The sequence below is a fragment of the Coptis chinensis genome, chromosome 9 (assembly GCF_015680905.1).
Source record: "Coptis chinensis isolate HL-2020 chromosome 9, ASM1568090v1, whole genome shotgun sequence".
NCBI classification, from domain to species: domain Eukaryota; kingdom Viridiplantae; phylum Streptophyta; class Magnoliopsida; order Ranunculales; family Ranunculaceae; genus Coptis; species Coptis chinensis.
The window spans coordinates 70,973,921-70,996,754 of NC_141464.1; the positions used below are offsets into that span (position 1 = coordinate 70,973,921).

The 22,834-nt window shown below is 37.3% G+C and overlaps 1 long non-coding RNA gene across 1 annotated transcript; it reads left to right on the forward strand.

Annotated features, from left to right (window-relative positions):
- The first annotated feature begins 11,690 nt into the window (after positions 1-11,690).
- LOC147477775 (uncharacterized) lies at positions 11,691-20,004 on the forward strand. The gene is made up of 3 exons (XR_015209445.1): positions 11,691-11,716; positions 11,804-11,859; positions 19,959-20,004. It is a non-coding gene; the product is annotated as an uncharacterized LOC147477775 (long non-coding RNA).
- Positions 20,005-22,834: the final 2,830 nt, after the last annotated feature.

A 22,834-nucleotide genomic window follows, 5' to 3' on the forward strand; every position in this document is an offset into this window, starting at 1 on the left:
GGAAGGGGCGAAATCTTTCCTTAAGGACAACCTAATCCGCGCCTTGGTTGTTCCCTATTAACTGCTTTCCTTGTCTCTTCATTATTTTCTTTATTCGCATCCAACAATTTTAAGGAAAGATTCGAGATGTCTACACTAACAGATGAGACGCCGAACAAAGAAGCCAATTTAGGAGTCATAGAGGTTACTTCGAATATGAGAGATGCTACACCTCTACTGAATACTTGCAACTTATCCAATGTGTCAAAGATTGAATCCTTCAGCGGTTCACACTTCAAGCGATGAAGAGAAAGAGTGTTCTCGCCCTAGATGTACTCAACTATGCAAAATATTTCACTGATACAACACCCATAGAGGGTTCTAATGATTTCGAAAGAAATCAAGCTGCTTGGTTCAATGGGAATAAGGTATGTCGTCATGCTATTTTGAGTACCTTATCTAATGAAATTTTTGATATTTATTGTTCAAACAAGAATGCACATAATAAATGGGAGAGTTTGAACAAAAAATACATAATAGAGGATGCTGGTACTAAAAAATATGTGTAGGGACTTTTCTAAAGTTCAAGATGAGAGAGGATAGAGATGTAACGTCTCAAATCCATGATTTTCATGTGCTAATTAATGATTTGAAAACTGAGGGTATTGATTTACCTGAAACCTTTGTTGTTAGATGTTTGATTGAGAAGCTCTCTGGGTATTGGAAACACTATAAGAATAGTATGAAGTATAAACGCAAACAGATGACTCTTGAGGATGTGATCATTTACATTCACATAGAGGAAAAGAACAAGACTCGGGATGAGGTGTTGTCTAAGGAATTCCATTCCAAAGTCAATATCGTTAAAGGTAATCCCATCAAATCCAACAAAACATATAAAAAGCAGAAGTATAACAAAAATAAGAATTTCAAGGTCAAAGCACTTCTTTTAAAAGGAGTGGAACTGGCAATGTAAATTGTTATGTTTGTGGTAAACTAGGACATATAGCTTTTCAGTGCAGGCATAAAAAAGACACTGATGATCCTCCCAACGCTAATTTAGTTGAGGGAGATGATATAATTTATGCTATAGTGTCACAAGTGTTCATGGCCACTGGGAAGAAGAACTGGGTACTAGATTTTGGTGACACTCGCCACATCTGTGGTGATGTTGAAGCCTTCTCAAACTACATACTAGTGAAAGATGAAAAAGTCTATATGGGTGACTCAAGGTCTGTTCCTGTTGAGGGAACATGCAAAATTCTTCTGAAGTTAACTTCAGGGAAAACCCGTTCACTTAGTAATGTTCTCCATGTTCCTGAGATTCGTCAAAATCTGATTTCTGTGTCATTATTCTTGGAAAAAGTCAAGGCCAATGTGACTTTTGAAAGTGACAAGTTCGTTCTGAGTAAGAATGAGAGTTTTGTTGGGAAAGGTTATTGTAATAACAATGGTCTTTTCATGTTAAATGTACTTGACAACATTATTATTAATGAGAATGAATATGCTTATGCTTACTTGCTTGACTCTTTTAATATATGGCATAGTAAACTAGGACATATGAATGTTCAGTATATGAAAAGGATGAACGCATGTGGTTTATTGTCTGATATTTCTGATATTTCTAATGATAAATGTGAGATATCTACTGAGACTAAAGCAACAAAGAAACCTTGCAGAACTGTTTCTAGAGATAAAACTGAATTACTAACTCTTATTCATATGGATATGGGTGAATTTAGAAATACCATGTCTAGAGGGGGAAAGTTTTATTATATTATATTCATAGATGACTTCTCTAGGTACACCATGTTATATTTACTTAGAAACAATCATGAGGCCGGTGAGATGTTTCTCAAGTACAAAGTTGAAGTTGAAAACTAGCTTAACTATAAGCTTAAGATTAAAAGACTTAGGTTTGACAGGGGTGGAGAATATGAGTCTAACCCCTTCCAGGACTTTTGTGACAAGAATGACATTATTCATTAAACTACTCCACCATACTCTCCTGAGTCTAATGGAGTAGCAGAACGGAAAAATAGAACACTAAAAGAGGTGATGAATGTTATGCTTGTAAGTTCTAGAGCTTCCCTCAACTTGTGGGGGGAAGCAATCCTTTCTGCTTGTCATATACATAATAGGATACCCAACAAGAAAATAGGGAATAAGGCACCATATGAATTATGGAAAGGTCATGTACCTAACCTGAAATACTTCAAAATGTGGGGGTGTCTTGCAAAGGTTCTAGTGAACGAACCTAAAAAGAAAAAAATTAGGACCTAGAACTATTGATTGTATGTTCATTGGTTATGCTTATAATAGTGCTGCATATAGATTTTTAGTAGTAAAATTTGATAATAACCTTGTTGATGCTAACATTATTATAGAGAGTAAAAATGTTGATTTCTTTGAGAATATGTTTCTTTTGAAAATTGGCATTGAGAGATTGGTTGCTCCTAGTGAACAACAATCAATAGATCCTGAAATTTCTGAACAAGAAATTCGGAAGAGTAAAAGAGATAGAAAATCCACCAATTTTGGTGATGACTTTTACGTTTTTAGCCTGATGATGATCTGTGGACGATAATGAGGCAATCAGTTCTAGAGATGCACCTTTCTGGAAAGATGCTATAAACTTATAACTAGATTCGATTATATCTAATCACACATGGGAGATATTTGATCTACCTCCTGGGGCAAAACCTATACGTTACAAGTGGATCTTCAAAAAGAAACTGAAACTATATGGTTCCATTGATAAATACAAGGTTAGACTAGTAGTCAAGGGATTCTCCTAGAAAAAAGGCATTGACTATTTTGATACTTATGCTCCTGTAACTAGGATTTCTTCTATAAGAGTTCTAATTGCTCTCGCTTCTATTCATAATTTATTTATTCATCAAATGGATGTAAAAACTGTATTTTTGAATGGTGATCTTGATGAAGAAATATATATGATGCAGCCTGAGGGTACTATAGTACCAGGGAATGAGTATAATGTATGCAAATTAGTTAAGTCTTTATATGGGTTGAAACAAGCGCCAAAACAATGGCATGAAAAGTTTGGCAGTGTCGTGATGTCCAATGGATATCAAATAAATGATGCTAATAAATGTATTTACTTTAAATCTTTTAATGTTAATACATATGTGATTATCTGTATATATGTGGATGACATATTAATCATGAGTCCTAGCCTTGATGTTGTGAGAAACACCAAGATGTTCTTATCCTCCCAATTTGAAATGAAGGATTTGGGAGAAGCTAATGTGATTCTTGGAATCAAAATCATCAGAAACAGTGATGGCTATACTCTTTCACAAGAGCATTATGTTGAAAAGTTTTTGAAGAAGTTTCACTATTATGATAGTAAGCCATTGCGGTCGACACACCTTATGAGGCAAATATTGAACTTAAGAAAAATAATCAATATAGTGTCATTCAGTCTAAATATGCCCAAATTATTAGTAGTCTCATGTATTTGATGAATTGCACTAGACTTGACATTGCTTATGCAGTTAGCAGGTTAAGCAGATACACTCATTGTCCTAGCATGGAACATTAGAGTGCGTTAGAGAGACTAGCCAAGTACTTGAGAGGAACAATGAATTACGACATATATTTTAGACAAACTCCACCAATGATAGAGGGTTATTGTGATGCAAACTGGATATCTGATTCTTATGATATCAAGTCCACTAGTGGTTATATATTCACCCTTGGTGGAGGTGCAGTCGCTTAGAAATCTTCTAAGCAGACCTTAATAGCTCGTTCAACCATGGAGTCCGAGTTTATTGCTTTAGATAAAGCAAGTGCTAAGGCTGAGTGGCTTAGAAACCTCTTGGTAGATCTTCCTATTTGTACAAAACCACCTCCAACTGTACCTATGCATTGTGATTGTCAGGCCGCAATAGCAAAGGCAAAGAGCAAATTGTACAATGAGAAAAGCAGACATATACGTCTAAGACTACAGTCTATAAAACAGTTGTTGGAATCTGGAGTTGTGGCTCTAGATTTTGTGAGGTTAAAGTTAAATTTGGCCGATCCTCTGACCAAACTGCTTAGCAGGAGGCAAGTGGTTGAAACGTCGAGGGGGATGTGACTTTTGCCTAAGATAGAGGGTGACTATAACACCCTATTTATTTCTTTTATTTTTCCTAGTACCATAATAATAATAATAATAATAATAATAATAATAATAATAATAATAATAGATAAAACAAAAATAGGATATATATTAGTTAAGGATAGAAAACCCAGTAGGTAAAAAGATAAACTTTCATCCTTGTTTTTCGGGGGGTTTCAAAACAAAAAGGAGTTCACACGTAGAATTTATTTACACACAGAGAAGAAGAAAATATAAGGAGTTTTTCACATAGAGGAGATGAGAGTTTTCTTGCTGGAGATTTACTGATAGCTGATATCAGCGGATAGCAGGAGCGTATCACGGGTGAATAGTTTAGTTTTTCTATATGACATCTATACAGAGATAACTTTACTGTCAAAGTTTTCCGCTCAGTTTTTGTTCTGTTTTCCTTTGTTGTTATTTTTCTCATCTTGTCGAATTGATAAATTGTTAAAGGTTAGCATATATTGTTTCGTTGAACTGTGAAACTCAAGTGAACTGTTGAACCTTATGGTTTGTTAATGGCTGCGCGAGCCCAAGAATCGTCATGTTTTCTTTGTTTGAACTCTTTTGTTGTGGTTTGAACTTTTATTGTTGTGGTACGGTTGAATGATGTTTGGTTGTTGTTGTAAAGTGTTGGGTATGTGAATTGATGTTTGGATGGGGGCTGCTGAAGGTTGGAGGTGTTAATGGCATCGAGACAGTTTTGTGAGGAGTGAGGAGTTTGGGTTTTTGTGCATACCCAAAGGTTTGGTTCTTATGGAGATCAAAACCGAGCCAATTGGTAGTGGTTGGTGGTTAGCAGAGGTGATGTTGAAGCTCCTAAGACTCGTTAATGGCGGCGCGATTGAGTTTTGGAGCAGCGAGGGTTTTGAGTTTTGATTGTATAGAAAGTTTAGGTTTTTCATGAGGGTTAAAACTGAACGGTTCGGAGTGTTGGCGAATGGAGGTTTGTGGTGGTTGATCGATGGAAGTGGTGAGGAAGAAGGAGGTGGTGGTGATACTGTTCCTACCTTAGTTGGGCTTTGGGCCAAAGTTTTTAGTTTTTCTTTCTTTGGGCCGAACCAATTAATTGTTTTAGGCCAGTTTCTATTCTTTTTGTGTTGGGCCGAAACCTATTAGTTGCTCTTGGGCCGATTTTATGTTTTTATATGGGCTGGTCCATATAACTTAAAATGGGCCAGGTTGTATAAATAGGTTGTTTAGACTTTTGGGCCTTGTTTCGGTTAGTTGGATTAGGACCATGGGTTGAACTGTTTTAAACATGGGTTTGCGTTAGGACCTGTTTGGATGAACACCGGTTTGGGACTGTTGATTGTTGGGCTTGACCCTTTGACTGTGGACTGTTGACTTTTTGAATGTTGTTTTTTTGGACTGTTGACATATTGAACTTTGTGGACAAATCTAATAATAGGATGTTGTTGAAACTTGTATAAACATGTTTGTAATCATCTAATAAAAATTTGACGTGGTTTTATGCAATTATATATATATTGGCATTGATGGACTTTGATTTTTACTATGTGACTGATAAGAACTATGAATGCTTGATTCCAATCTTGAAAGATTTGGATACGTAGGCAGCTTTAAGCAAAAGTGCAGCTACTATACTATATTATATATTATATACTAGTTATTGTGATAATTATATATGTACAATGTTAATACTTAATTGTGTACGTGATTGTGGTTGTTTAAAATGTATTCACGAGACATTTAACTAATGTGTTATTCCTGATTGAACCTTTTGATATATATGATTTATATAATTGGTAATGAGGTGAGTTGATTGGTTATTGTGTTTGGGATATTTAGTAATGAATTATTGTTTGAGACAATGTTTGTTTTGTAATTAAAATATTATAATAAATGAGAACTCTTGAGTGTTAAAATCCGGTGTAAGAGTGTCTGGTGAAAATTTAATGTGTCGCCCACATCTTTAGATCTCTCCACACATATTTGATGAAAAGAAATGAATTGAAATGTTTATGACTAATGATGGCATGTGAAAAGCCGCCTTAGAGAGGAACTAAGGCATTCGCCTTGCGAGTGGGATGTATTCCTTGAGTGTCCGTGAATGTAGGTGGGTATTCCTTGAATGTGGCGGGAATGACCCAAGGTATTCATTGAATGTGCCATGAATGACTCGTTAGGGATATGAAAGGTATTCCTTAAATATGGCGGGAATGACTTAAGGTATTCATTGAATGTGCCATGAATGACCTGAGTTTATATGCCCGAAGAGGTTGTGAAATATGTGTATGAAAGCCCAGAGATGGCTATGATATCATGGTATTCGGCGGAGAGAGGCACATTAAATGTGTGATTTGGCAAATGTGTGGAGTGCAAATCGTGGAGTAGGTCCTAAATGGTGGGTGTATGAGAAAAGTAATTGATTATTTAATAAGAGAAATTGATTTGATTATACGGGTGTACTTGGACTTGCAATTGAATACTTATAGAATATCTGCATATGTTTATCTAGAATTTCTAACTTCCGTTTGCAGGAGGGTTGGACTTAATAATATTTTGTGCAGGGACGCTGTCCTACCCTTGTACAAAAGTGGATATCGGTAAGATTTAATTCAATTATTAAGTTATTAAGATGAGTTATTATAATGAGTTCATATAATGGAAGTCTTGCTTGGGAAGAAACTATGCCGGTTGAAATGACGGAACTACCTATCTTCCAAGCTGAGAATGATTAAGTTATGGGTACATATAAAGTGTTTGTTTGGATAATTAAAGTATGGAATTGTTTTTATGTTGTTAGTCTACTCATACCAGCAAATTCCATTTTGCTGACCCATGTTTGATTTGTTTTGGCAACGTGGGTGTGTTATTGGGGACATAGGTAGAATACACAGTGGATGAAGACGCTTGATTTGGATTCGCTCTTGGAGTCTTATTGGCATAAGTTTTATGAAGTATAAAGTCTTGATTTGAAATAGATGTAATAGGGTTGTTTAGTAATTATTGAATTTGTACATTAAGAGTTGTCCTTTTGGTTTTAATTTGATCTCATATTTTAATATCGTGGTTGATAATGGGTTATTAGGATTTTGTTTCATCCTGGATTTTCAAAAAATGGAATAGGGTGTGGATAATTCCCTATTTTAAATTTTCTGGAAATTTGGGGTGTGACAGTGACACTGACGGCAACCCCACCTATGTGATTGGAGATCCCATGAAGTAGGTTTAAAGGGAAAAACAAGTCACCTAGTCATTTTGGTGTGCTATCGTCTTTTTGAGACGCGTCCCCTATATTGAGATAATATTTTTGTATACTTTGTATAACTTAAATTGCAATGAGTAAGGATGAGTTATTTTACTCTTATTGGAATCCATAGTCCATTTTATAATGAGATAGTGTATTTTAACTGCAATGTACGCTTGATGGATATTGATAAAACATAAAATGAAATAGTTTACCTATGAAATGAACGATAAAACTCAAAACGTAAGTAAACTAAAACTAATCTATGTGCCTATATTTTATCAAAGTTTCTACTCTCAATTCTATCGAAATAGAGTGGAGTAACAAATTCGTTCCACTCCTAGTGCTCTAGCATGGAATGTTTTCTAGTCTAATTAGTCAGTCTTAAGTCTAATGAGAGCTTTACGAAGGGTGTTATACTACGATACCTATATGAAATTGATTATGTTGAATTTAACTACGAATGCTATGGAAATATGATTGTTTTTGAATCTAGATAAAGGATTAGAGGGGAATCGAATCCACCTCGAATCCAACTTAATAACCTAGCATAGATTCTTGTATCTCGATTCTTACGTTCTTACGGCAAGAAATTCGAGTTCTAATCCCTAGTGTTCATGGCATTTCTACCGAATACTAACTAGCATGTGAGGTCGCCCACCCATTCTCATGGCTTAATCACGACCTTCTAGATTGGAATAGATTCTACAATGCTTCTACACTATACCACTAAGTTTTCATCAAGGCTTCATCAACCCCTCTAATGGAGGTTTTAGCCTTGAGTCATCAAACCATCATTTCCCATTGAATTATAACTACGTAGTTATAATTCACATCATATTAAAATTCTAACTTAACTAAATTAACCAACAATGTTTCAATCTACTTAAACTACGAAATGATAATCAACAAGAATTAAAACTAGATCTATAAATTGAGATGACAAAAATCGAAATTGACAAAATAACTATTTTATTTATCTAATCAATCAAGAACAATGATTCAAAGACTTAATCTAAAACAAGAATTGAAAATGGAACTAAAACTTAATTAAAATACTGGAAACTAGATATAGAATTATCTATATTGTTTTAGGTCTAACTAGCTACCATTAATAAAGAGCTAAGCTTTGGTTTTTATACTTTCAGATCCAAAAATTGTGCATGGGCTTGGAGCCATGTTTTAGGCCAGAGAATCAGGCCCAAAACCCAATACTTTCAGTCCAAAAAGGCCTCTTCAGCTGCAGTTGGCTTCAATAGACTTTTCGTCCACTTCTGCTCCTTTGATTAGATCAAGGCTTAGACCATTGGAAAGCTCTTTCCGAGTCGGTCGTTTTGACATAAGGTAGGCCCCATTTCGAGGTCTGAGTCCAAAGATATGGCCTTCGGAAGTTCTGCTGACTTGTGTGCTGTTTCTGCCCACGTCGACTTTCCAGCTTTTGACCGGGCTTTAGAAAGGCTTTGTCTTCTTGAATCTAGGCCTTTAATCACGGAACTCCTTAGTAACCGACCTTTGCTCCTTTATCTCACTAAAGTGGCACATTTCTGCACATAATGGACTTTGAAACCTGAAATGCATAAAAACACGTAATCAGTGTTAACTCTTAATTATTACTCACATAATTGGTCTAATAGTATGACTGTTACAAGGTTAAAACTACAGTTTTGGGCTCTTATCAGATATCCACCTACGTGAATGTAGAACTGGGTCAGTTCTTATGAGTATACGGGCAAGTACTCTAGAGCATTCATGGAACACAGGCAGCGCAAGGGCCAAAAAGCGTAACACCGCAGAACAGGCATATAATGAAAGAGCAATGTGGGTGCATGTGATCTATTTTACTACAAGGGAATGTTGGTTCAAAGATTTTTTAATCCACCACTTTCACGTATTATAAGACATGTTACCCTATGACTGGTTTAAGCCAGTAAAACACCAGTATCTTAGGCATTGTTTTTTAGATTCTCTCTGGCATTTTGTTAACCCATTTCTTTTCTAATATCCTATTCCAAAATAGTAGGGGATTGTTGGAATCTCTATTGTATTTCAAAGTACTAGTGTGTGTGTGCAAAGTGGAGGAGATGAACAAAGAGTGTTCTCTCCATTTTAGTGCATAGAAGATAGTCCCATATTGGTTATCCACCAATAGTAAGTGAAATATATGAGGAATTCCTCTACCATAAGGGCGTGCCCTTAGGGTACAAATGCTTTTGTGTTAGGAGGGAGGACTCACCCAAAGCCACACATGCGCCCACCCGCACCGCATCGAGTCGCGTCGTGTCGGGTTTAGGCTTAGGCTTACTGTTGTGTCTAGTGGATTGACCAATTGCCTAAACTTGTTCTTGTTTTTGCTTTTGCTTCAGCAGCAAGTTTCAGTGTTCTATTACGAGTTGGTCTCTCTTCCTTATTTGTTTAGAAGACCGACTGTTGTGACCGACCTAACCTCTATATAAATAGGACTGTGGATCCATAGAGGTATCTCACTCCAACATAACTCGTGAAACCCATTAGAGAAACAGAACTCGCGTCCTACCATCTTCTTTTTCTCTTCTTACTATAGCCGCCAGAGAGAGTTATATTGTCGTTCAGGAGAGCAGTCTGTTCGAGTGCAAGTTAGACTACTAAACCATTGTATCCTGTGAGGAAGACGCCACTGTTGCCTTTCTGCACCACTAGAAGGGGCAAAATCTTTCCTTAAGGACAGCCTAATCCGTGCCTTGGTTGTTCCTAGCATTCTTTGTCCTTGTCTCTTCATTGTTTTCTTTATTCGCATCCAACACCTGTGTATGCTTAAAATATCATGGAGAAGAAGGACTCTATCCACGAAGTTATTAATACAACGTATCTCTGTATTTGAACTTTTGAAAAGCATCAGATTGTCATCAAAGGCCAGAACAGGAACTAAAGCCCCATAGGTATATCCATCTTTTTGATAATACACTAATAAGGGCATCTTTAATGTGTGTGTGGGGGGGGGGGGGGGGAGTGTAAACCGTATAGAGTGGAAATTTTACACCCCAAATATAAAAAAACTCTTCCAATGGGGGTGTTATACCTTAGGTAATAGAGTATTAGTTGATAGAGAGGGTGGGGAATTCCCCCTCTCGCTATTAGCTAATAAAAAGCCCGGGCGACACTCGAACAGATGTCTGAGTAAAAACAAATTCGAACGTCACTTAGAGTGTCGTCCCTATCTATTTCTAAAGTCACAATTTAAAAATTTTAAAGCCACTTTAATTTAAAGAGGGACGTCACTTGAAGTTACGTCCGAGTTTAAAATTGAACTTTTTTACACTTTTCCATTGGGAACAATAGAGAGTGGATATTTATGGACTCTATAATAATTTACAATTGGAGTAGTAAAATCCTAATGACACCTAGGTGGCGCCTATGTGGAAGTATAATTTTACACCCCCCATTGGAGATGCCCTAACAACTACATACTTTGTAGGAAGAAATGAGGGTGTAACGAAGTATGCTATCGGGTAAACAACTTATCCTATCTTCAATCACACCACTATCCTGTCCTTCAAGCAGCTCTGGCCTCATAATTGCCAAAGAACTTGTATCCATTTTTATTCAGTTCCTCCTAACTAAAAGTTTGCAATGATAAATTCCAACAAGTTTATTTATAAACAGGGAAATTTGAAGGGAAAACACATGCACAGAGACACATACAAACAGATGCATAAACCAAGGTAGCACGACAAAAAAGGAGGTAACCAACAGAGTACAAATGTCGGACTGTATCAAGTAAATTTTCCGTTCTATCTCGCCAATGCTCGTTACTGACACAAAACATTAACTTTCTACTGAACCTTTTATCGACTTTTTTTTTCCCACGAACTTTTTTGCTCACAATACATAGCATCCCAATACTGCTCTGGCATTAGAATACATAGCATCATAATACTGCTCTGGCACCAGAATACATAGCATCCAGTAGCGCTTTGGGCATTGTGCACTACACCAAAACAGGATATTAGTAACGCTCCAGTTTTTTGCTTAGTAACAGTTTTTAAGTGTAACTAGGTTCCTAACGTTTTATAAGCGTTACAATTATATATAAAGTGTTACTTTAATTTTGCCAAATATGAGAATTAATTTGTTACGTTTTAAAATTGTTTGTTTGGACCAAAAAGCGTAAATAAATCGTAAATATTAAATATAACATTAAAAATAATAGCTAAAAATTAGAATTTAAAATTTCTAAATTAAAATTTTCGGTGAGAGGAAAGAAATTTCGGTGAGAGGGAATGGCCAAAATTCTCGCGCTCTTTTCCCTATTTAAGATTACTAATGAACAGCCCTATTTTCATCCTTCTCTCTTCAACAAGTTCATCCTTCAACAAGTTTTGGGAGTCAGCACCGGTCGCCGCTGCTGCCGCTATTAGGTAAGGTTACTTTACGCGCCTTCTTCTTCTCTGATTTTGTATGTTTCATCATCTCATCTCTTTTTCAATTTTTCACTCTACTACTAGGTGATATCACAACTGAAATTAACTTGGGTGTTGGTTGGCTACAGTTATAACCAAAGGTGCGATTTTTATTACTTTTTTTATTCATAAAAAATTCGATTTTTGTGGTTTGATTTTGCTCTTCTATATGTAATTAGTAATTACTTATTTTAGTTATGTTATGATTTATATTTTTCCTGGTTTGTGGATTGTTAGATTAATATTCATGCTAGCAAACACACACACGGGGTCTCAGATAATGAATACACCAGTCCACTTGATGATGACAAACCCAAACCCAAACTCAACTTCATACGGTTTAAATATCAGACCCAAGAAAGATACGGGTGTGGACAAAAAGGCGGTTAACGGTTGCGTAGCTTACTTGGTAAAGGACTCCTTTAGTTTAGCGGTCATGGATCGATTCTAGGTGGTGAACTTTTATACCCCTATTATCGAGTTCACGCTCGATCTAGCAAATCGACTTTTCGGATGAGTTCCATAGTTTTGGGCCGGGGCGGTGGGAACCAGGAGGTAAAAAGCCTGTTAAAGCAATCGGGCAAATGCTAGTATACTAGCTTACTAGCTTTAGTAGCTTGTGTACTAGCCTGTTAAAGGAAGCAGGGGTACGCTGATTTGGGATGCTAACTAAGTAGATGCGTAAGCGAGGTGTGAAAGCAAGCGGGCAACAAGTGGATCGGGCTAACGGTTTATTTGCTCGTTAGGCTTTCTGTTCGCTCGAAAGGTGCATAGGAGCAGTTAAGCCGATAGAGCAAAGCTCAACCAATGGGCTATTTGCTATAGTTCAAAGCCCCTGTTCATAGAAGGTCCGGAGACATGAGAAGGTGGTTTACTTACTTGTCGCTTTTAAGAGCAAAGGCGGTCTAGTCTTTGTTCCAAAGCTTTCATGCCACCTAAAGGGAGAAAGAGATGCGAAGAAGCGGGCAAAGGAGCGATCAGGTTGTTTACTTACTTTTAGCGTGGAGCGCCATGTGTGTTAAAGGAGTACTTTATTTGGGCTGCTAAGTAGAAGTAGAAGCTATAGGCGAAGGCTTTCGCCTTCTTTGCTTAAGTAAGGTGGAAGCTAGCTACTTGCTTGTTAAAGGTGCTTGCCCGCTGCTATTTGTGGATCCGAGTTACGCCCTATAGCCGATTGTTCTACTTTTAATCCTTAGTATTAGTAGCGGGTATTAGGTGAGAGCCTATATCATAGCTCATTATCGTGCTTTACGGATACCTTTCCATGCTTTAACAAGCCAGTTACGCACCTTGCTCTTATAAGCAAGTAGCTTTGATTTGGGAATAAGCTGGAAGTAAAGTAGTATGAGTTGAAGTGAAGGGCGCTAGTAAGTAATAATAAGTAGAGCGGAACACTGTTGGCTGAACAAAAGACGTATGACTTGAGAAAGTAAGATCTCCGATCTGTTGTCGGGAAAAGGAGCTCTAATGGTACTTTAGAATAAGAATAATAGGGACTAATAGCCAAATCCAGGCTTTTGAGTTTGTAGCTAGGCAGCTACTCTCTAGCTTCCAGCTATTCTTCCTTCTCTTATGGGACTTGAAGCCAAGTAAAGGCAGCTTGCTGTTGAGTTATAGTCTTTAAGATATGGGACTTAGCGGGAACCTCAGTTAAACAAACTAGTAATCTAATCAGTCATATAATCTTAGGCTTCGCTACGACTTATCACCCGGCCAAGTAAACTACCTTAACCCCCCGAAATCTAAGTAAAAAGGAGTTGGCAGCGTTTCGAGCTAGGAGTTGAACCAAGGCCGCTATTCCGGCCTTAGAGATAGTAGTTCCCAAGTATGATATGAAATAGGAAGGATAAAGGCCTTGTCCTACTCTAATACAAGTAAGTAGCTAACGCTACCTTAATCCCCGGAAGTAAGGATTTTGAAGCTCGGGGAGCAAGAGTAAGCAGTAGTTTCTTCGACGGGGAGCTAGTCCCAGAATCGCGAGGCGATTCGAAGTTCTTTACAAGACAGATGGGAGCTGTAGCTAACAAAGTGTGCCCCGAGTGGAATCCTACTTATACTCTTTCTACTATATTGGCGGGCCGGGTGCCAAGTTATTAGTAGCTAGGCAGCTAAAGGCGGTAGTAGTTCAGTAAGGTCGGGGCATGAAGCTACACGGGTTCTATTTGGCGGTCGGAGAGGAGGTCGAGGCAACTTGTTATATAGGTAGCCGTGCGTGTTAATAGATCTTCTTCTATACTAGTAGTAGTGGGTGAATCGGTTTCTTAGGTAAGGTTTAGTTTCTTTATTAGAAGGATAAGCACGGTTATTGTTGTTTGTCCCAACATCCAGCCGAGGTAGGCTACTAACTTGCTCGTTAGAAGTAGTTAACGAACGGAAATAAGGCCATTTGATGTCTATAAGTGAAGATTGGATGGATGCCCGCTCCTTGGGTATGCTTTCAAAAGGGCTGTTTTCATGCGTGCTGGTGTTCGTGGTCTGTTGGTTTTTCTATTCTCGTGGGGTGTGCGAAGGCGCATCTACAAGTTGAGAGTGTGCTTTCGGGCAAGTGGGCTAACGGAACTACTAGTAACGGATTTGCCCGCAATACTGAGTAAGGAATGGAACTCTTGTTTGAGAACTTTAGCTACGGACTTAGGTTAGCTAGCTCGGCTTCTCCTATGGCTATTTGGATTAAGGAAGTAGGGTAATCTTGCTTGAGACAAAGAAGGCCTAACTTTACTTATTTACTTTGTTTGGAGTACTACTTTCCATATATTCATTAAAAAAAGTGATTTGAAAAACAAACCCAGTTTCACCCCTCCATAACTTCCCTCACTTATAGATAAGATAATTTTCATTTTCAGCAAAAAATTTAATGGCGTATATTGTGTTTGAGGGAGTAATTTGGTAGTGAATTAAAAATGAACCCAAATGCTTCTCTAATCTAATCTAATTCCATTTCTTTAATTCAAACTCCCTAAACTCAATCAAACCTTACATTGAAATCCAGAAAACCAGTAGGCATGTTTTAGAAATATTTTTTTTCAATCAATCTCTCTCTTTTCTATGGAGTGACAACTGAATAAAAGAAAGAAAAAGATTGGACTGTGGAAATATTAATGAGAGTGGAGAATCAACAAACAAAGTGGTGGGTTATATAAGTATTTTCGTTTTATTTTGGTGGAACTCTCATTAACATCTCTGTATTTATTATTTCCATCTTATTCATCTCTCTCAAATTTTTGAAATAATGGCGATAACTTGATTAAAAAGAGGTTGCCTTCGAAATTGAGAAATGTGACCTTTGGATCTTTGGAAATTGAGAAATTTAACTAATGGTTGGATCTTTCGGTGGTCATAGACACACCTTTAATTTGGGGTTAATTGAGTTTATCATAAGAAGAGATCGAAATGCAAAATTAGAAAGAACTTTCAAAACAAAATAATTTCTTTGAAAACAGAAAACAAAGATCTGACGGAGAGATAGTAGAGCGGCGAGCTCTCTAATTTTTGGCATTTTTTCATATTATTTTTGTATTCTTGTTCGATCTAATAGATGTGGTCTCTAACGTAGATCGAACTAGCTAATCATGATGCACACCATCCGACTCTAAACTGAGATAACTAGTAGCATGTGTGTCTATGAATTGTGTTTCTACTTTCCTACAAGTTATCATCTCACGAAGTTGTAGCATTCATTGGCTCACCCTGGAACAAAATCCTGGCTCCGTCACTGATTGTTAGTAGTATCTAACTCCTTTTTTTTTTAGTTTGATAGCGTGGATAGGGTTTTCTAGAGTTCATGCTGGAATGGGTTGAATATTTAAACAAAGAATAACCCATGTCTTGTTTTACGTAAGCGTGGGTTTTAAAAGATAAAATCTGAACTAGTACACAAAGTATCTCTTTTTGAAATTCAGATTCATATTTGAAGCAAGTTCAAAATTTTCAAACTTGTATCGAAGTGATTTGACAGTCCGCATCCTATTGGCTGAGCCTTTGGAATAAAATCTACAATGAACTACATGAGTTTGTATATATGTGCAAACCGATAGCATATATTTATATTTTTTTAAGACTGAATTTCAGGCAATTATCTTGAGTAGAGTGTAATGCATGTTGGGGGAATGAGAAGTCTTTTATTTTGTCTTGCATTTTGTGCTTATATGTTATAATGCCTTCAATGTTAAAATGTAGGCACCGTTTAGCTTGTTTACCGAGATAGTTCAATATTTATAGAACGTTATGCATCAAATTTTCATAAACAGATAGTGCTAAAAGCCAGGCTAATAGGAAATGACATTGACCCTATCACTTGTTCCTTGTGTTTACTTGATGTGCTACTTGCAGAATGTCTCAACCGATTCCAAAAGATTGGATGAATGAAAATGACAGACTTGGGAGTGTGTATAGGCAGGGGGTTTCCGATTTTATTCTATTCGCTAGTGGCAAAGACGAAACGTCGACCACGTGTCCTTGCCCATGTAACAAATGTCGAAATAGGAAAAGGTTTGCATATGATATAGTTAGAAAACATTTGATTCATAACGGTATAGAATCAACATATCGTGTATGGGTTTTACATGGTGAGAACCCATATAAGGATCGAATGGTAAACCGAGTTGAAGAAGAAAATAGTGAGAAAGGACTAGGGATAGGGAATTTTGTTGATGTTGCTTATGGCATGCATGAAGAATTAGTGGGTGATTTGAGTGGAGGCGATGGAAGTCAAAAAGTGAAGATGTTGAACCACCTATTGTTCTAGAACCTGATTTGGGTAAGAGGTACAATGAATATAAGAAAAAGCAGAAGAAAAATTATACCCCTCATGTGAGGCTCTGTCCACAACCCTTTCAAAGGTATTTGTGGACCTCCATAACTTGAAGAAGCAAAGTATAATTGGGGAAATAGTGTGACCGCTTTTGTCTTTGTTGAAAACGTGGTTGCCGGATGGAAACACTTTGCCTTCTAAGTATCCCCTGCAATGAAGGCAATGTTGAAAGATCCGGGAATGAAAGCCGAAAGTGCATAGATGCATGTGAAAATAATTGTATGCTATATTATAAGGCTGAAGCTAATTTGATAGTGTGTCCTCAATGTGAAACGCCTAGGTACAAAGTAAAGGAGGGGAAATCTGGAAAGAAAAGAAACAAAAAGTGAGAAAAGTATTGAGACATTTCCCTTTGATTCCTAGACTTAAAAGGTTGTACACTATATCATGGATAGCACGTGAAATGACGCGGGTACGATAGAAGCGACACCTTCTTGGAATTATATGAGGCATCAATCGACTTCGCTTGATTGGAAGACATGTAAAGATGATTGGCCAGATTTTGCTAAGGAAGGGCGTAATGTTTGGCTTGGGATTGCAACCGATGGATTCAATCCACGTGGTGTTCAATCCATCGGGTTATAGTTGTTGGCTTTGTTTTCGTGGTGCCTTATAATCTGCCACCGTCTTTGTGCATGAAATCTGAGTTCCATATGATGTCGTTGTTAATACCTGGGCCGAAGGCACCGAGTCAAAACATCGATGTATTCCTTAGACCACTAGTTGATGAGTTACAACAGTTATGGAAAGAAGGGGTGGCGACTTATGACATGCACAAACAGGAACATTTTACTTTGAGGGCTATGTTGATGTGGGGCATTCATGATTTACCAGCGTATGGCAATTTATCAGGCTGTGTAACACATGGTTACAAAGCCTGTCCTATTTGTGGTGATGAAACTCCGTCTATGCATCTTGAAACGCATAAAGGAAGATCGTTTATACAAATTACGGATGTTTCTTAAATCTGATCACCCATTTAGGCAAGGCAAGTACTTAGGAGTTAAGACAAAAGAGTTAAACCCTCCTCCGCCAAGGTTAAAGGGAGAAGTAATTGAGAAAATGTTAAGTCGCGGTCCATTATGTACAGGAAAGTATTAAAAGGTACCAAACGGAGTATAGATGATGTGGATGTGGTTGCTATTGGAGATGATGAAGATGATGAAGATTATGAAGTTCTTGAAGCATGGTATAAGAGGTCTATTCTCTTTGAACTGGAATATTGGCGAAGCATAAAATTCGACATGTTATTGGCGTGATGCGACGATGAGAAGAGCGTGGCGAGAACACATAATAAATGCGATTCTTGACAAGAAAGACAAAACAAAGGATCTGATTCGGGCACGAGAGGATTTGAAGAAAATGGGGATTCATAGTGGTCAATGGATGCAAAAGCGGACCCAATCACGAGGAGATCTGTTAAACCAAAGGCCCCATTTGTTTTGAATAAAGATGAGAAGCTTGAGTTACGCACAATCTTGAAGAATTTGAAGCTTCCTACAGGTTTTTCATCGAACTTAAAAACATTGTCACTTTGAGTCCTCCCTGGTTTGTTTATAATGAAATCACATGACTATCACGTGATTATGTGTTACTTGCTTCGGTTTTGCTTCAAAGATGCTTTTCCAAAACACCGCGATTTGCGTAGAGCTATTCATCGATTAGCTTATTTTTTAATCTTCTATGTTCGGAAAAGTCTTAATCCGAAAGGAAATCCAAGATGCCAAATACATGGTTGCAGAGGCATTGTGTGTATTGGAAAAGTATTTTCCAACTTTCTTTGATATCAAAGATCCACCTCTTGGTGCATTTGGTCGATGAAGGGCTGATTTGTGGACTGCGGTATCCTAGGTGGATGTATCCATTTGAGCGGTATGTAAAATGCCTTTACTTTTATTTTTATTTAGTGGCAATTATTATCTAATTTTAAACTACAAAGTACAATTTTGGTTTTGTTTATTTTAATAGGGCAATGAAGGAGTGTAAAATATTCCGAGCAATAAGCGTTATGTTGAAGGCTCCATTCGCGAGTCCTATATTGTTTTGAGTCATTAGGTATGCTATGGAGTACATGTCAAATTCTCGGGATGGAAATCACAAAGCTACTCGTGAGGCATTTCTAGATGAAGATGGAGAGTATAGTGATGAGGGGCCTATACTTGAGGGTAAAACTGTGATCCTAGGCAAGGAACAATGGATACAAATCCGTAGGTGGGTTCTTTTTCGATTTCGACATCGAAAAGCTTGATGAACATTACAGGTTTGATTGTTTTGATAGATTTGACTCAAACATTTACTAGTCTAAAAATTAAGTAATAAAATAGTCGGTGTCAAACCTGTATAAACAAATTGTAGTGAATATCGTGCCTTGCAAGCAACCGCAGACGGGCCGAAGAAAAGGGGTAGCAAAGACGAAGTGGAGATCTGACTGAAGTTTATTGTGTGGTTATATGACAAGGTATTGTTTTATATATAATTTAGTTTAGTAGGATATTACAATTAGTATTTTAATTTTATCTTTCTAATTGTCATTTTTTACTTCACGGTTGTTGGTTGCAAAAGACAATGCAGTTGTGACTTATGGCGATTTGTCCAAGGACCATTGTTCAAAGCTAAAACATATAAAAAGTACCGTGTTAATGGTTTTGTGTTCTCTACTAGGTCGCATGATTAAAGCAGTTTCCACACAAGATAGTGGTGTTTGCATGAAAGCAATCACTACGTTCGTCGAGTAGGAAAGACAAAAATCCTATTGATTCATCGACTAAGTGGTATGGGGTTATCGAACAGATAATAGAGTTGGACTATACGACTTTCCAAAGCATGTTGTCTTTTCTTGTAATTGGGTGAGGGTGGAGGACAAGACCAATGGTTGTAAACTTTGTCAGATTCTAATTTAGTGATGGTTAATCTCAATAGGCTAAAGAGTGTTGATCAATACTTTGATGAGCGGTGATTCTTGCTTACGAGGCTAGTCGGTGTTTTACTTTCGGAGGATTTGAGAAATCCTAACTGGTGGGGTAGTCATAAATTCGCCTAGGCGATTGACAAGTCGAGTTGATGAACTAGATGCACCAAATGACTTCAATCTATTCTTGAGGACCAACCTAATTTTGGCCGTTGATGGAAAGTCTAACCTCGATTGTAATAGTTGCACTCTCATATTGTGAGATTTTTAGTTGCATGCAAACTTCTCATTTTCTAGTTTTAAATATATAAACTCTTTCTATTTTTAAGTTTGTCCGTGCGGTTGGGTGAAAGGTGTGTTTGAGTTGTTTTTTTTTTTTTTAATCAAGAATAGTCTCTATAAATGTATACTTTTGAACTTTGTCATTTTTTGTGGTATCCTAATTTTACCTATTTGTTCTAACATTTTTTGTCATATAGTAGGCTATTTAATAATGGCACTAGGTCAATCTCAATCTATTGCTTCCCAACCCATCGAAGTTGATTCCACTTCCATTTCATAATTCAACTTGGACTCTCACACATCTCAGCCTTCGAAACTCACCAATGATTACCAAGTTACCTATAGAGTTCGATGAGGATGGCGCGTCATTTGTGGGTCCTAACCATGCCAAATGGAATACCCGGGTTGGTATTTATGTTCGATCTCGTATTCCAATTCATTACAAGGATTGGAGGAAAATAGATGGAAGCTTCAAGGATAATGTCGGAATAAATTAATGGTAAGATTTACATGTACTTTAATTTCGATGATAGCATCCATTATTCTTGAATATTAGTATGTTTTTCAAGTCCTATATCTACATGTTGTCCAGCCCTATGTATGGAAATTTACTTAATATAAAATAAACAAAAGTCACTTTGTTCATGTAGGAAGAATTTGAGCCTAATGTTCCCCAAGCAATAGCACGCAGAGAAGTTGAAAAGGACTTTCCCCAAAAGTTCAGATCAAGAAAGTATGCCCCTTGGAAAGAAATTTTAGCGTAAGTCTTGGGAGCGTGGAAGAAGCTATTGCAGCATGCCCGGATGGTAAGGACCCAAATCATTGGGCTGTGTTTGTTAGAAATGAGAGTACCGGCTGAAGTGAGAGCTAGAAGCATAAAAAGAATGCAGAGAATGCCAAAAAGAAATATATATCGACATACTAATGGGCGGGACACATATGCCCATAAACTGGATAAAATGGTAGGTGTCTATTCTTGCACTAACGATTTCTTATCACGTTATGCTAACAACTATTAAGGATTTTTTTTTGTAGGATAAAGAAGATCCTAGCAGAAAACATGGACGGGTAGATAGTTGGAAAAAAGGACATGAGCGTCGTGATGGAACTATATTAGCGAAGTGCTTTCGGACCCATTATGTAAGTTTTAATAACATTGAAGCTTGAACTTACCTGTGTGTTGGTATTGTATATAGACTATGTTGCATATTGTATTACTCATATCGGTGGTTAATATTGTAGGAACAAGTGGAGGCTTCTCATAAAAGAAGAAAAAAAGCAAGCTGGGTGGTGAGGGCATGTAATGGAAGTAGACTTCGATAATGATGAGTTGTCGAAGTCTTTGGGCCCGACAAAGGGAGTAGAACTTCGTGGAATCAGCTCCAACAAGTCTAAGAAGCAATTGCAACGTACAGGTATTGCCAAGGCATTATTGCAGCAAGCAAACTCTTCATCCAATTCTGAGTTGAAGGGGGAAATGAATGAGATGAAGTCTTCCTTAGTTAATGTCATGGGCGTGTTAAAGGTGAGTTTGCAGTTTGCACTTGTGCTTTATTGCATACAATATCATTATGTATAACTAATTGTTACTATAAATTGTGTCAGGATGTACTTAAGGCTGTCAAAAGCAATGGAACACCGATTGCTCAACCACCGTGCAACCAAACAACACCAGAAACTGAAGTCGGTTCCAGTTCTATTCGTCACTCGACTCAACAAAACTTGATGAATATGTTTGCAAATTTGAATCCTCCTTCTGGGACGCTTGGTTCTTCACCAAATGTATCTTTATTAGATAGGGATGGTGTAGTGGTTGCTAAAGGGTATGTCATGTGAGACAATTTGGAGATTGCAATGGCAGAAAAGTTCTCGCAGGTGAAAAAAAGGTCTACATAGAGGAAGTCTTGGTTGGTGATGCTCTTGTTTACGATGGGCCCCAAGATGGAGTTAGATTTTTGGATGGCTTTAGTGCAGGAGGTCCTTTAATTTGGCTCGAGTCAAGGATGCAAACTTTCTGAACTTGGAATTTTTCAGTATGGTTTGGTTACTTTATGTTTTGAATGTCGTTTGTTTTTTATTTAATATGGATGTCATAGTGACTTGACAAACTTATGGTCTTTTTTTGGTATGGATGAGTATTGACTTTAATATGTTCGTACTATATCTATTTATTAAATTTGATTGCAGTATATGTATGCTTGTTTGCTTAGCAGGTTGAAGAAAGTACTAACCCATTTTTAACTCCGCCTATGCAAATCAATATAATTGGTTTGCACTGCCGGTCCCAAGCCGGATAAAGGAGGAGGGAGGATGGTGGAGCCTTGGACTGTTTCCTGCAAACGCCATAAAGAGAAGAAGGAAGAAGTGGAGCCAGAGGGCAGAGGCTGATCTAGAACGAGATCAAAGGACTGTATTTGCGTATCAGGTACCTGGTTTAGCCACATTTTAGCATTTTGTCAGGTTTGGGGTGCAAATGACAAGTATAAAGCGGTTACCGAAGGCTCTTTCTGACTCCGCCGTTCGAATGTTGTTCTGTTTGACTTGACAAGGGTCGTTGAAGAATTGGTATATAATAGCATAGATGCAGCTTCAACCAAGGTATAAAATAAACCCAAGAATTGGTACATAATAGCATATTATCGTAATCATAGTTCATTATACTTATTATGTTACGACTTTATTATTATTATTATTTATACAACACATTATTTTTATAATATTTATTGTTATACTTGATTATTTGCTAGTAAGCTTTTATCGAGTCTCGTATCTTTAATCTCAATGCATTAAAACATTCCAAGGTACTTCTAAAGAAAGTTTAGTGGTAGTATTAGGGCTTCATTTTTGTGTTTTGAGTTCTAATTTGCGGTAGGTTTCTATTATTTTCCCTCCTATAAGATCAAGTGGCATATGTTGTTTTCGTAAATGTCGCTATTAGTGTTGCGAGGTTATGTTAAAGTAGAGGATGATGGTGAGCATTCATTTTCTTTTCTTGTTTAGATCACTCATGCATATGTTAAACTATAATAATGTTGCATTCATTGTGCATTAGATGCGGGATGTGGAATTTACTCGA